Genomic DNA, 14,754 nt, shown 5'->3' with positions numbered 1-14,754 from the left:
TACTGACTTGAACTTCAGCTTCAAATTTTTGTTTTCCCGCCCCGGGCTGTCTAGACCCCTAGATGGGTGTTCCCTAACCGCCTGGTCCCGCCCACTGGTGTGCCTGTCTTGCCCTGAGGGGGGTGACTAGGGTTTCAGGTTGGCTGTATGTAACCCTGTGAGGGAAGGTGTTATGCGGGGGCCTAATGTGTGACTACCTGGTTTTGCCAGGGCGTCACACTTCCATGTCGTGTCCAGACACTCTATCAGTCAGCGACTGCACTGAGGATTCAGCAGCTCCAACTCATTCTCCCATCTGATGTACTTCATCTCTTAGACCTGACAACTCAGATCTATAGGAGCTTTCAAGCCTGGAAACATATTGTTCCATGTCCTCTTTAGTAGGTATATTCTTAATGTGGGCACTTAGTTCTCTCATATTCTGCCATAACTGATTTACATTGTGACTTTGCTACAGCTGGTTTAAACTAAGATTTCCTGCTGTGCTGGTGTGACGCCCCTGCACTAGTCAGGGTGTCACAGGGTCACAGGGAACTGCACTCCAATCCTTATAGTGCAGAACCCACCCTCCTTGGTTCCAGGTTCCACCCAGTGGTATTGCTACCAACCGCATTCAAACCCCCCAATCCACACTCAGAGCAGTACAGGACAGACATACCAGTGGGTAGAGGGGACCGGGGGTTGGAGCCCCCAAGAAAAGTAAAGTAGTGGCCCTCAGAGTGTGAGGGGCCGAGGAGTCGAAGCACCCAAGAGGCTGGACTAAATTGGGACACAGCACAGCAATACTATTGGGAGCGGATACCTGGACGTGTGTCGCGGGCGGAGGGGACGCGCTCGCCATGCTCGGGTCCAGGGCTTCTGCTGCTGCTCGGTGGCTCGAGCGGTGGGCTGGACCCGGGGACTCGAGCAGCGCTCCTCGTCCACGAGTGAAAAGGGGGTGGTTTGTTTAGGGAGATAGTTCGTGATGCCACCCACGGGTCGTGGTGATTATTAGCACCACCGCTGCTGGTGACGGGGATCCCGGGAAGGATGTAGTGGTGCAGCTAGGATGTTGTCCCCTCCGTGGGTAGGGGTTGGTGAGCCCGGGGCCCGGTTACGGGGAGGCTGGATGGTTGGGGGTGCAGGGTTGCAGGGACAGCACGGCGCGGTGCCGGATGGCACTGGTGTACTCACTCAGACAGTCAATGACAGAGTCTCTGGTAAACCAAACGGCTGGATGGTCGGGTCTCGCAGCCGGCTGCAGTGTTGACTGTTGTGACTGTCTAGGGAAGGGGGTGTGTATGGTGTTATGTCTGTGACTACCTGGCTAGTCCAGAGCATCACATTCCCCCTTGGTAAAATGCAGACCATCTGGGGGCTGCCCGTCCATCGGTTCCATCGGTTTTATTTTTCTGTAAAATATAAATTAACATATAAAACATTTAACACAAGCATACTTTTCAGTTCTTCCCTTACGGGAGGCATGGCACTTTAATGTTTCAAACATATGTAAACACTTTTATTACTAACGGACGGGTTCATGGTCATCTGCTTTCCCACCCAAGCAACCTAAACCTTGATGCTGCCCCTAAGAAACGGGCAGCCCCCCTTTACCCCAGTCCTGGTCCAGGTACCCAAGCGGGAATGGGTACGGTATCTCGCACCCGCCTGTCACTTCAGGGGACCCCACGTCCAGGGGGACCCCTGACCCCCGGAGGATGGCCACCGGTCCTGGTGGTGGCCGGGCCCCAGCCTGCTCTGCTGCGGGTTCTTCCTCCAATCTGCCTCTCCGGAGGCGGCACGGAACGGAAATTGGCCCACAAACTATTTACAAGCCCACAAGTTCGTGGGTGGCCTGGAAGTTCTCGGCCATGTTCATGAGTAGTTCCTCATGTGGGCGGTGAAAACACACAGAGTCCCCACGGGGACAACTTGCCGGCAACGGCCGGGATAATCAACTGGTTGATGATCAGGTGATAAACTCAGGTGATTGGTGTTCATTTATTCAACGGAAACACGGTGCTGGGGGTCCCAACGGGGACAACTGGGTTGCAACGGAGGACCGCTGCTATCATTTGAGGTCTCCGTCGTACGCTTACTCCGGATCCATCTTGGGACTGTACAGCGAAGGAGGCGACTGAGGCTGCTCGGGATAACTGCGGCTCACCCTTCTCTGGACATCCAGGGCGAACCAGCCTCTCTCTCCCAGGTGGCAGGTGTAAGTGACCAACTCACCCGCACGTAGGTTACGCTCCGGATGTCCTAGGGGCAGCTGGCTGTGCATGTCTCGCCGGGAGAAGAACGCCTTGACCTCCAGGCTGGGCTCATAAATAAACCCCATCCACGCCGGGGGCAGAACTACCGGACTTGGCCTTCAAAGGTCGGGCCCCGTGCTTCAGGAGGGGCTTTTCGGAGGGCATCCTTGGCCTCGATGGTGAGTGCCAAAGTAGCAGCCTTTTCTCTCTCCCGGGCCTCTATCTCCCGGCCCATCGGGTTCGGCTGCCGCTCCCTACATGGCGGCTCCTTTAGCGCGGGGGTCGGGCCCAGCAGGCACCCCCTGATGCGGGCCACTACCGGCACCATCTGGGTTGGGGAGCACCGCTGTTTCGCGGCCTGCATTGCTGCCCTGCAGCGGCAACCCTCCGCAGCCTCAGCCGAGGCCTGGAGCTTGGGGCGGTCAGCGTCACCTTCCGGGCCTGAGGCGGGCCATCCTCCACCTCTGTACTGGCCGGGCGGACTGCCGGGGCCTCCTCGGGTACGTCCACCTCTGAGTCGGGTGACTCCCTTCGGGGAGCGGGCACCTTCCAAGGGAGCGGGGTCGGTGCTGGCCGGGCAAGCTGTTGTTCGCGGGCAGCGCCCGCGGGTGGATCTTCGCGGGCGGAAGCGATGTCATCTGTTGCCGGGTTCAGGAGCAACGGGCCGACCGGCGGGGTGGCGACAAACAATGCGGGCAGCGGGTGACGTAGCAGGCTGAGCGAAGGCAGACCGGGCCCCTCAGCCGCAGCGACCGGTCCCTCCGGGACACAGGGTTGTGGGTCACTCACCCGCTCCTCCGACTCTGCTTCCGCCTCACGGGCCCGCACGGCCACTACCACTTCCACCATTCCAGCCTCCCGTTCTTGCACGAGGAGCTGGAGCCGGGTCTGTAGCCTGCGGCTTAACTGTGCCACCCGAGCTTCCACCCACGCCGCTGTTCCAGGCGTGGGCCTGCTGTACGGAACGGACATCCTGCTTGCTCGGCCTCCAGGAACGGGATATGTTTCAGGGTCCTGGCGTCCCTGCTTCTTATGCCCTCGGCTACATCAGGCAGGCTTTCACCCGCCCCCCCTTGGTTCTTTCTAGCACTTCCTCTTTGGGGGCGGGGCTTCACTTTTGCGCCTTCCCTGCTCGGGGAAGATGCTCGAGCGGGAAATCTTCGCGCCAAAGATGGCGGCTCTTCAAATTTTTCGTCCGGACGACGCTGGCGGGGACTGCACGGCGCACTTCTACCGGTAGGTAGATTGGTTCTATCCTGTTCGCAGACGCCAAGTTGTTGCGGGCGGAGGGGACGTGCTCGCCACGCTCGGGTCCGGGGCTTCTGCTGCTGCTCGGTGGCGCGAGCGGTGAGCCAGACCCGAGGACTCGAGCAGCGCTCCTTGTCCACGAGTGAAAAGGGGGTGGTTTGTTTAGGGAGATAGTTCATGACGCCACCCATGGGTCGTGGTGATTATTAGCACCACCGCTGCTGGTGACGGGGATCCCGGGAAGGATGTAGTGGTGCAGCTAGGATGTTGTCCACTCCGTGGGTAGGGGTTGGTGATCCCGCAGCCCGGTTACGGGGAGGCTGGATGGTTGGGGGTGCAGGGTTGCAGGGACAGCGCGGCGCGGTGCCGGATGGCACTGGTGTACTCACTCAGACAGTCAATGACAGAGTCTCTGGTAAAACAAACGGCTGGATGGACGGGTCCTGCAGCCGGCTGCAGTGTTGTGCTCTCCCCGGACGGCTGATGGTGGCTGTCTTTCCCTGCACCTGTTAGAATGTTCTGACTCCTGTGGTTGCCCACCGGTAGTCCGCTCCACGGCGTATAGGTGCCGTGGAAGCCCGTTTTGCCCGCAGGTGCAGGCCCTTGGATCTCTAGCCTATGGCGGTGGCTGTATATCCTCTCGGTGTGGACTGTTGCCTTCTGTTGGGTCTTGGTTGTTGGGAAACCCCTGGGGTTCCTGTCACACTCGGATTTGACTATTGTCGGCGGCTCCAAGCCTGGTCGGGGTCCGATGGCCCTGCCTGTGTGCTTAGCTTCACTCCGCTCCCCGGTTCGGTACCGACGGGCCAACGCCCGACCCCGGTTCTACGGCTCTGCAGAGATTCACTAAAGGCCGCTTTACACGCTGCGATATCGGTACCAATATCGCTAGCGTGGGTACCCGCCCCCATCTGTTGTGCGACACGGGCAAATCGCAGCAGTAACGATTTTTGAGAATGGACCCCCATGTCACCGATGAGCGATTTTGCACGTTTTTGCAACGATGCAAAATCGCTCATAGGTGTCACACGCAACGGCATCGCTAATGCGGCCGGATGTGCGTCACCAATTCCGTGACCCCCAACGAGTTTGCATTAGCGATGTCGTAGCGTGTAAAGCCACCTTATCTCCTGCAGACGGCCACCACGTCTGCCAACCTTGCTGTTTGTGTCTGGGCCCCTACCCAGATTCCGACAGTTTCGTGTCCTCTCACTTTCACTGTCTACACGAATCTCTCTGTTTTCCCACCTCCAGACCTGTGAACTCCTCGGTGGGTGGGTCCAACCGCCTGGCTCCGCCCCACCTGGTGTGGACATCAGACCCTGGAGGGAGGCAACAAGGGTTTTTGTTTGACTGTTGTGACTGTCTAGGGAAGGGGGTGTGTATGGTGTTATGTCTCTGACTACATGGCTAGTCCAGGGCGTTACACATGCTTTCCTTCTCAAGCAGCAGTGGTGCACTGGGACTTTTGGTTCACCTGCAGCATGTGTATGTAATGATTTTACAAAACATCATCCAGCATCACGATAACCGGCCTGAGTGACTACATGGTTATTCCCTGCTTTCAGCAGCTCTGCTCTCCCCTGCACCCCACCATCCAGAGTCCCGGGGCTTTCCCCTACCCGTGGAGGGTGACGACATCTAGCTGCACCACTCCATCACCCCGGGTACTCCCAATGGCAGCGGCGTTACTCCCAATTACCTACACCACGGGTGGCATCACGAACTATATCTCCGCTGTGTATAGCCCCTTCTTCATTTGAGTGTGGCCACTAGTGCACAGGTCCGGAGACCCTTGAGCCACAAATAATCACCCCCGGATCCGAGCGGTTCGACCGCTGCAGGGGCGGCACACTGGTTTCTGTAGTGCCCACACTCCCCTCCATATTTTCAGGCCTTCCTCCTTTTATAGCATCACAGGTATGTATCTGGGTCTGAAGAGTGTCGGGAGGTATCATTTGGGAGCAGCCATTGAGCGGGGTGTCTGTCCCCCCCCAGGATTTTCTATATTCTCCCCCTCTCTCACCTCCAGACTTTGATGTTGCAGGGATACCTCGTGCAGCTTGCCAGCGGGACCCGGAGCTCCGGTGCCATCTTGCTTTCCCTGCTCAGAGGATATCACCATCGCTCTCACTCTCCCTCCGATGGAATCCACCGCACCTCCAGTCTCTCCTCCTCCCCTTTCAGGAGCCGATGTTTATCGGGAGCCTGCCGCTGCAGTCACCTCACCGCATAATGCTCTGCCACTCCTGGTAAGTACCGCTGAGGCCGCCATGTTGTGCTGGGAATTGTCTGCCGCCACCTCTGTCATGAAGCGCCGTATAAGCTGGGATGAAGGAATCGGGTGTTCTGAAGCGGGCTGGAGGCCTCCCCTCTTCTTAAATATTGCCCATTCAATCAAATCCGACCACTGAAAGAGACTCTGAAGTGGTGTATCTGTGGTACGGGTCTGGAGAGATGAAACTGTGCATCCTTATCCCTCCATGACCAGGCCACGCCCCGACATCTATTCTTTTAAATGACTCTATCCATTTTATCATGTAATGTAATGGAAAGTGGTAAAAAAAAATAATTCTGGTGAAATTAAAAAAAAGAAAGAAAGAAAATTTGAAGTAAAAAAAATGCAATTCCGACAAAAAACAATTGGGGGAGCAGAGGGGGTTGTATTTACAGTATTCATTTTAAAATTTTTGGTCGGAATTGCACTTTTTTTTACCTCAAATTTTCTTTCTTTCTTTTTTTAATTTCACCATAATTAGTTTTTTTTTTTTTTTAAATGGATGGAGTAATTTAAAAGAATACATATCTATGTCCATGGAAAAAAATAAAGAAGACATGACTTGTGGAAGAGGGGAAGGAATAAACGAAAAGACAAAAACAGCAAATTGTAGAGATGTCTAAATATATCAGTATTACCTAATTGCTCTCCTTTTGTGGAAGCTTACACGTCATTAATATGCCTATCCTTCAGGAATATCCCACAATTCTCATTTTTTTGGCAACCTTGATAGAAGGCTAAAAAAAAAAGAACAAAAAAACCAGCCTAATAAAAGGACACTTCTGTCCCATCAAGCGTCACTGACCTCAATTTTTATTGCTCTCTTGTCACTAAAGAACTTTTCTTTTCTTAGTAAGTGATCTTCTTAGCCATCATTAGCAAGTGTAGACATCCTTTCTTTCTAACTCTTTGCTGTCACCTATTGGTAAATATAAAAATTGCGACCACTGAATATCAATAATTGAATTTATTCCTCTTTTCAATTCAATTCATCATACTTCAACCATAAGGCGAGTGCAAGATGTCGCCGTCATAGTTGCCTTGTAGCTCTAGACTAAGCTCTGTCTGCATGCACTATGGATGCCTAATTAACCTCTTAGGTGCGAGTGGTGACCTGGCTGTAAAGCACTTAAAGACAAGGCAACTTTTTGTTTTTGCTCTTTTCTTCCCCCCCCTCCACAACCCCTTTTTCTCTGAGAGTCATAACTTTTATAATTTCTCTTTAGCAAAGCCGTATGAGGGCTTGTTTTTTTGTGCAACAAGTTTAAGTTTTAAAAGACATCATTCACTTTACTATCCAATGTACTGGAAAATGAAGAAAAAATATAGAAATGCTGTAAAATTGGGGAGAAGAAGAAAAAAAAAGCTATTCCGATACACTTTTTTAAGTTTAGTTTTTTACAGTGTTCATTTTGTGGTAAAATTGACGATAAATTATTCTCCAGGCCATTGTAATTGCCATGACACCAAACCTGCTTTAATTTAAGTGGAAAAAAATTCAGAAGTATGTAACAAAATTTATTTTGTTTGTGTTGCCATTTCTCGAGACCCGTAACATTATTTTTTTATTTTTTTTTTTATTTAAATGTTTTAAGGGTTTTTTTTGTGTGCTAAGCTGATGGTTTTATTGATACAAATTTGGCGTATATACAACCTTTTGATCAATGTTTATTGATTTTTTTTTTAGGGTGGCGTGGTGGTCAAAAAAATGCAATGCTGCCATTTTGTTTTTTGTCTCATTCCGACTTTTACTAATTGGGTTAATTAATTTTAGATTTTGATACATTGCCCTCTTATAGACTTTGAGATGCCAAATATGCTTAGGTTTTATTTTTAATATTTTAAGAGGGAAAAAGTGGGGTGAATTGAATTTTTATACTTTATTGTTTAGATATACTGCATATTTTTAAAACTTTTTAAATTGTTTTAGTCCTCTTGGGGAACTTGAATCTGCGAGCAATCATTTGCTCTGTATTGTGTAAATGTTGGTCTCCTATGCAGGCCGGTGCTTGTGGTTGGGATACAAAGGAGTACCAAAACGGCAGAAACAGGGGTCTTCAGCATCAGTGCCCCTCGATTGCACATTTTATTTTAAAAGATTGATAGAAGCATTTCAATGGTTAATAGCAGTCATCGGACTCTGTTCAGAATGAATGTGAAAGTATAGATGACACTCACACAGAGTGAATTCCTATCTATGAGCCCAGCAGCGATCTTAAGATTCTTCCTTAAAGGGGTTGTCCACTACTCAGACAACCTCCTCTCAATATCTGTGTTTCCCATATTTAACCCCTTCACCCCCAGCCAATTTTCATTTTTTTTTGGGGGGGGTGGTTAGGGGATTTGCTCCCCTTCTTCCGAGAGCCATAACTTTTATTTTTCCATCAATCTTGCCATATGAGGGCTTGCTTTTTGCGGGACGAGCTGTACTTTTAAACAAAACCATAGGTTTTACCATATAGTCTACTTGAAAATGGCAAAAAAAATTCCAAGTGCGGAAAATTTGGGAAAAAAAGTGCAATTGCATGATTGTTTTTGGGATATTTTATTCTCCGTGTTCACTATTTGGTAAAACTGATGTATGTGTCGTATGAGGTCGGTATGAGTTTGTAGACACCAAACATGTAAAGGTTTACTATTATCTAATGTGTTAAAAAAAAAATCAGAAGTTTGTCCAACAAGAGTGGCTCACTTTTTGCACCATTTTCCGTGACCCGTACTGTTCTCATTTTTCACGATCTATGGCTCATTGATGGCTTATTTTTGCGTCTCTAGCTGACATTTTTAATGACATTTTAACACAGATGCTACGTTTTAATCGCCTGTTATTGCATTTTGTGCAATATTTGCAGCGACCAAGAAAACGTAATTTTGACGTTTGGAATTTTTTTGCCACTTCACCATTTACCGATCAGATTAATTGATTTTATATTTTGATATATCAGGCATTTCTGAACGCCGCGATAAAAAATGTTTGTATATTTCTAAATTTTTTTAGCTATTTAATTTTCAAGGGGGCTGATTTCAACTTTTAGGTTTTTTTTATTCTTTTAAAACTTTTTACTTTTATTCGTTTTTTTTCACCATTCTTTTTCTAAGGCCCGTTTCACACGTCAGTGAAAAACACAGACGTTTTTCACTGGCGTGTAAAACACGCACATGTCCCTGCGTGTGCCGAAAATCACGGCACACGTGGGTTGTCTAAGTGCAATCCGGGCTCCGTTCTCCATGGCCCGTGATTGCACTTAGAGATTCTCTCACCTGCGCCCGCTCCCGCTGTCTGTGGTGCTGAATCCTCCCGCGGTGCAGCATCCGGCCGGCGGTGACCCCTGCAGCAGCTGCTTCCGGGTCGGCTGTGTCGCGCATAATGAATATGCGCGACAGTAATCAGCCGGCACAGAAGGAGCAGGGAGAACGGGCTGCAGAGGACATCACTGGACGCCAGGTGAGTTAAAATGTTTATTATTTTAAAAGCACGTTTTTTTCTGGCACGTGTTTCATGGACCACACCACTGCGTGGTCCGTGGAACATCAGTGATGCCAGAAAAAAATGGACATGTCTCCGTGCAGCAATCACGCACACGCGGGTACGCTGCACGGAGACACGTGCAGTGACAAATCACTGACGTGTGAGCAGACCCATTCATTAGAATGGGTCTGCGTATGTCAGTGATTCTGGTACGTTTAAAAAAAAGCACAAACGTACCAGAATCACTGACATGTGAAAGAGACGTAGCTTTTTTATTTTTCAGTGAATATGGTCATGTGAGGGCTTGTTTTTTGTGGAATGAGCTATACTTTTAACTGAAACCAGAAGTTTTGCCATATAGTGTACTGGAAAATGGCAAAAAAAATCAAAATGCGGAAAAATTGCAAAAAAAGTGCGATAGCGCAATTGATTTTGAGATATTTTATTCACTGTGTTCACAATATGGTAAAACTGATGTGTGGGGGTGATGCCTCAGATCAGTGCAAGTTCGTATAGGTTTACTTTTATCTAAGGGGTTAAAAAAAATCAGACGTTTGTCCGAAAAAAGTGGTGCACGTTTTACGCCATTTTCCGTGACCCGTAATGTTCTCAATTTTCGAGATCTATGGCTCTCTGATGGCTTATTTTTTGCGTCTTGAGCTGACATTTTAATGGTACTATTTTTGCACATATGCTGCATTTTGATCGCCTGTTATTGCATTTAGCGCAAAATTTGTGGGGACTAAAAAATTAAATAAATTTTGTCGTTTGTAGTTTTTTTGCCGCTATGCCGTTTATCGATAAGATTAATGATTTTTATATTTTGATAGATCTGGCATTTATGAACGCGGCAATACCAAATATGTGTATATTTTTTATTTTTTTAACCCTTTAATTTTCAATGGGGCGAAAGGGGGGTGATTTGAACTTTTTAGTTTTTTTTAGTTTTTTTTAATTTTTTAAAACTTTTTTTTAAACTTTTTATTTTATTTTACTAGGTCCCCTAGGGGAATACATGGATCAACAAAGCGATCGTTCTGCCCTATCTGCTGATCACAACTACACAGCTGTGAACAGCAGATATACTCATTTTCTGTCTCACCCAGCTCTCAGCCGGGTGAAACAGTGAGTGAGTCAAATGTGAGCTACAGGAGTCCTCACATGACCCTGTGCTACCATGACAACCACCGGAAGTCACGGGATCATGTCCCGTGACTTCCGGTATTGGGTGGTAAGTAAACATTTACCACGATAGTGATTATAATGGTGCTGTCACTTATTGACGGCATCATTTAAGGGGTTAAACAGCACGGGCGGATAACGATTCCACTCGTGCCTAGCAGGCATACATCTCAGCTGTATAAATCAGCTGAGATGTGCCCAATCTTCTGCTGCTGCCGGTGGCAGCAGAGGAAGATTAACCCTATGACCGCTAGGACGTAATTTTACGGCCTGCAGTCATGAAGAGGTTAATTTACTAGTCCCTTTAGGGACTATAGAGATCAGCAGTCTGATCACTCATTCATTTCTGTTGATCATAGCTACACAGCTGAGATCACCAAAAATGCTCATGTTTTGTAACAGGCAGCACTCGGCCGGCTGTTACAGGAAGTGAGTCATGTGAGCTACAGGAGTCATCACATGACCCTGTGCTATCATGCAACCATCGGCTTACAGTGATCATGTCATGTCACCGCCGATGGAGTTGGGTAAGTGCACGTTCCCTGCAGCGGGCATTTAAATTGCGCTGTCACTTTTTGACAGCGCGATTTAAGGGTTTGACAGGCGCAGGTGAATCGCAGATCCAACTGCACCTGCGAAGCACACGTCTGCTGTATAATCAGCAGACATGTGCGGGGATCACCACCAGCTTCCTGCAGCAACCGCAGGTGATTACACCTTGATGGCTTAGGACATACCAATATGTCCCGCAGTCATTAAGGGGTTAATATAATAAAACTTATACTCGCCTCCGTTGCCATTTCAGCTGTTTTTGCATTGTTTTACTCAGGATGGCGTAATTGTGTGACGTCACACAATCCCGTCAGTAAATTGGTGGCCACTTTACTCTCCCTTTTGTTTTTCCAGGGATAATCCACCGATTAGACATACCTTTTCTGATAATCTGTAAATAACGAGTAGTATAAGTTCTATGCACATGCAAAAAAAAGTGAGTAAGTTGAGGCAGGAGAGGAAGTTGATGTTTCTGGCTCTGCCATTACAGAGGCTGATTGTTCATCCATTTTCTTCTTTCACAGTTCCTCCTCTCCTGAACCAATGCAAGTAAACTGAGTGAAGCTGGCTAAACATTGCCAGAAGGTCTGTTGACCTGAAGGGAGTTGTTCTACTGTGGCAGTCCAGAACATGAAATCTGCTACTATCTCAAGAAGCTGACAGAGTCATGTCCTATAGATTAAAAAAGACCCAGGATCACCAAGTAGGTGCTCAGGAGAAAAGTAGAACCAAATAATAAAGGGGGAACTCCGGCACTCATAAACCCCAGTAAAGAAAAACAAAGATAATGATGTATTCTAGAATACATCATTATCTTTGTTTTTCTTTACTGAGGTTTATTAGTGCCGGAGTTCCCCCCTTTTTTAATCAGAATCACAACCTAGGCCGTCCATTTTGTTATGTAGCAATTGGAGCTTTGGGTGGGAATGCTACACTCCAGGTAGATCGCTTATTTGTTACCGGCCTGTACCATTCCATGCTGCTGGGACTGCAGTGGCTACATGTGAATAAGCCTGTGTTAGACTGGAGGTGTGGAGAAGTGCTTAGTTTGGGTCAGTCCTATCATGAGAAATGTCTTGCTCCTGTCTGTCAGCAACTCATAATTTGGCCTGCCACCCACCAATTAGTCCTATGAAAATGTCTTCGATAAGGAACCAGAGATATTACCACTATACTGGCCATACGACTGCTCAATAGACCTACTACCAGGTTCTTCTCCTCTTTGAGGCTGAATTTATCCCCTGTCCAAGGCAGAGACCCAAGATGTGTCTGAGTACATCAAGTAGAACCTGGCAAGGGGATTTATTTAGAAATACTCTTTTCTGGCTGGATCTGGATTCTTTGTGAAGAAGAAAGATGGCTCCCTCTGGCCCTGTATTGATTATGGGGGACTTAATAAGATTACAGTTAAAAATAAATATCCATTGCCACTCATTCCGTAATTATTTGATCATCTCAGAGGCTCCAGAATCTTTTCCAAACTTGATTTTCAAAGAGCATAGTGTGATTCATATTCGCACTTTTTTGCACTTTATTAGATTTCAGCACCTTTCATACCTGTCGTTAGGGTATTCTAGGGCAGGCTAAGGATAGCCATCGAGGAGAAGGGGCGCCATATCGTTATTCTTTAGGGTGCTAACCCCCGCGTGAGGTAGTGGACAGGAGGGAGGTCTATTTTTAGGGCTTTATCTTTAACCCTCCTCCCTTCTCCACCTGTGCATTTTAGGTTGGTTATTGTGTGTCTTTTTGATGTTTTAAGAGATTGTAATAAAATTGATGATTTTAAGGGTTAATATACTATTTGTTTTTCAAAACCTTTCCTTTACTTTGATATATTATAGATGAGCGGACTCATGGATGTTCATAGAATCACAGAATCATAGAATGGTAGAATTGGAAGGGACATCAAGGACAATCGGGTCCAACACCCTGCAAGTGCAGGTTTTCCTAAATCAGCTTCCGCTTGAATATTTCGATTGATGGAGAGCTCACTACCTCCCATTGTAGCCTATTCCACTCTCTGACTGCCCTAACTGTCAGGAAGTTTTCCTTAATGCCTAATCTGAATCTCCTTCTATTTAGTTTCATCCCATTGCTTCTTGTGCTTCCTTGTGCTAATAAGAATAGGATAGTTCCTCTGCACTGTGACTTCCTTTCAGATATTTGTAGACCACTATTAAGTCTCCACTCAGCCTTGTCTTTTGCAAACTAAACATTCTTAGTTCTTTAAGCCAGTCTTCATATGACATGGTTTACAGACCTTCTACCATCTTGGTTGCTCTTCTCTAGAGCTGCTCCAATATACTGTATCAATATCTTTCTTGAATTGTGGCTTACAGAACTATACACAGTATCCAGTTGGGGTCTGACCAGGGCAAAGAATAGGGGAATCATTGTCTCTCTTGATCTAGATTCAATGCTTGTCTTGATAGATCCCAGAATTTTTTTTTTGCTGCAGCACCAGACTGTGGGCTCATGTCGAATCTGGGATCTACCATTATGCCCAAGTCCTTTTCCCTGGTGTTATTACCTAGTTCTATTCCTCCCATACTATACATGCTTTTTACATTTTTTTTACCCAGATGTAGGACTTTGCATTTGTCCCTGTTAAACACCATTGTCTTTGCCTTGGCCCATTGTTCGAGTGTGTCTAGATCCTTCTGAATATGCTCTCTCTCCTCTCTAGTATTAGCTATTCCTCCTACATTAGTATCATCTGCGAATTTTATGAGTTGCCCAATAATTATGTTATCCAGATAATTTTGTCCAGGACAAAGCTTTGCAAAACCCCATGTTTGAAAATCCTTCAGTTTGACGTGCAGCCATTTAGTATTACTCGTTATGTCTGCTCATTAAGCCAGTTTTGAATCTATCTAACTGATTTTTTGTCAATTCAGTACTTGATCATTGTTAAAAAATCATGATGTTATGTGATAATTTACTGAATGCCTTTCTGAAGTCAAAATATACAATATCCACGGCATTCCCCTGGTCCAACCATTTAGTGACTTTGTTGTAGAAGGAAATCAAGTTGGTCTTACAAAATTTATGGGCCATAAAACCATGCTGGCTCTGGTTAATTAATGCCTTTACATCCAGCTACCTAAATAAATGTTCCTTGACAATTTGATCCAAGATTTATCCTGCTATGGAGGTCTGACTTACTGGAATGTAATTTCCTGAATCTTTCTTTTTCCCCCTTTCTAAATGGTCACCACATGTGCCCATTTCCAATCTAGAGGGATCACTCCTGGTTCTCATGACTTATTGAAGATTATGACAAGTGGTGCTATTATCTCCTCAGGTATCTCTTTCAGAACTCTAGAGTGTAAATTATCTGGTCCTGGGGACTTGTCCTTTAAGTTGTTTAAGTGTTCTAATATTAATCCTTTGCTTATTTTCAACTTGTTTTCCTCCTGTCTGTCATTTCTATCATGATTATTAGTTGATGCTTGCATTAGTTTTTTGGGAGAAGACAGATATGAAATATGAATTTAGTGGCTCTATCTGGTTTTCCTCCTTTTTCATTCTGCAGGACTCAGATGGTCTCCTTCACTTTTCTTTAGCTTTTAGCATACAACCAAAATCCTTTTATCTTACTCTTGGCCTATTTTGCAAGCCTCAATTTGTGTTTGGCCTTAACTCTTTTGACGCTTGTCTTGCAGTTGCAAATTGCTGTGTATTCTTCCTTAGGAATAATCCCCATTGTCCACTTATTGTATGTTTCCTTTTTATTTTTCAGGGAAAATACTTTCCCTAAAAATAAGTAACAAACATTAAAATACATTTTT

The sequence above is a fragment of the Anomaloglossus baeobatrachus genome, chromosome 2, assembly GCF_048569485.1.
Source record: "Anomaloglossus baeobatrachus isolate aAnoBae1 chromosome 2, aAnoBae1.hap1, whole genome shotgun sequence".
Classification (NCBI taxonomy): domain Eukaryota; kingdom Metazoa; phylum Chordata; class Amphibia; order Anura; family Aromobatidae; genus Anomaloglossus; species Anomaloglossus baeobatrachus.
Note: the sequence above shows the minus strand (reverse complement) of the source record.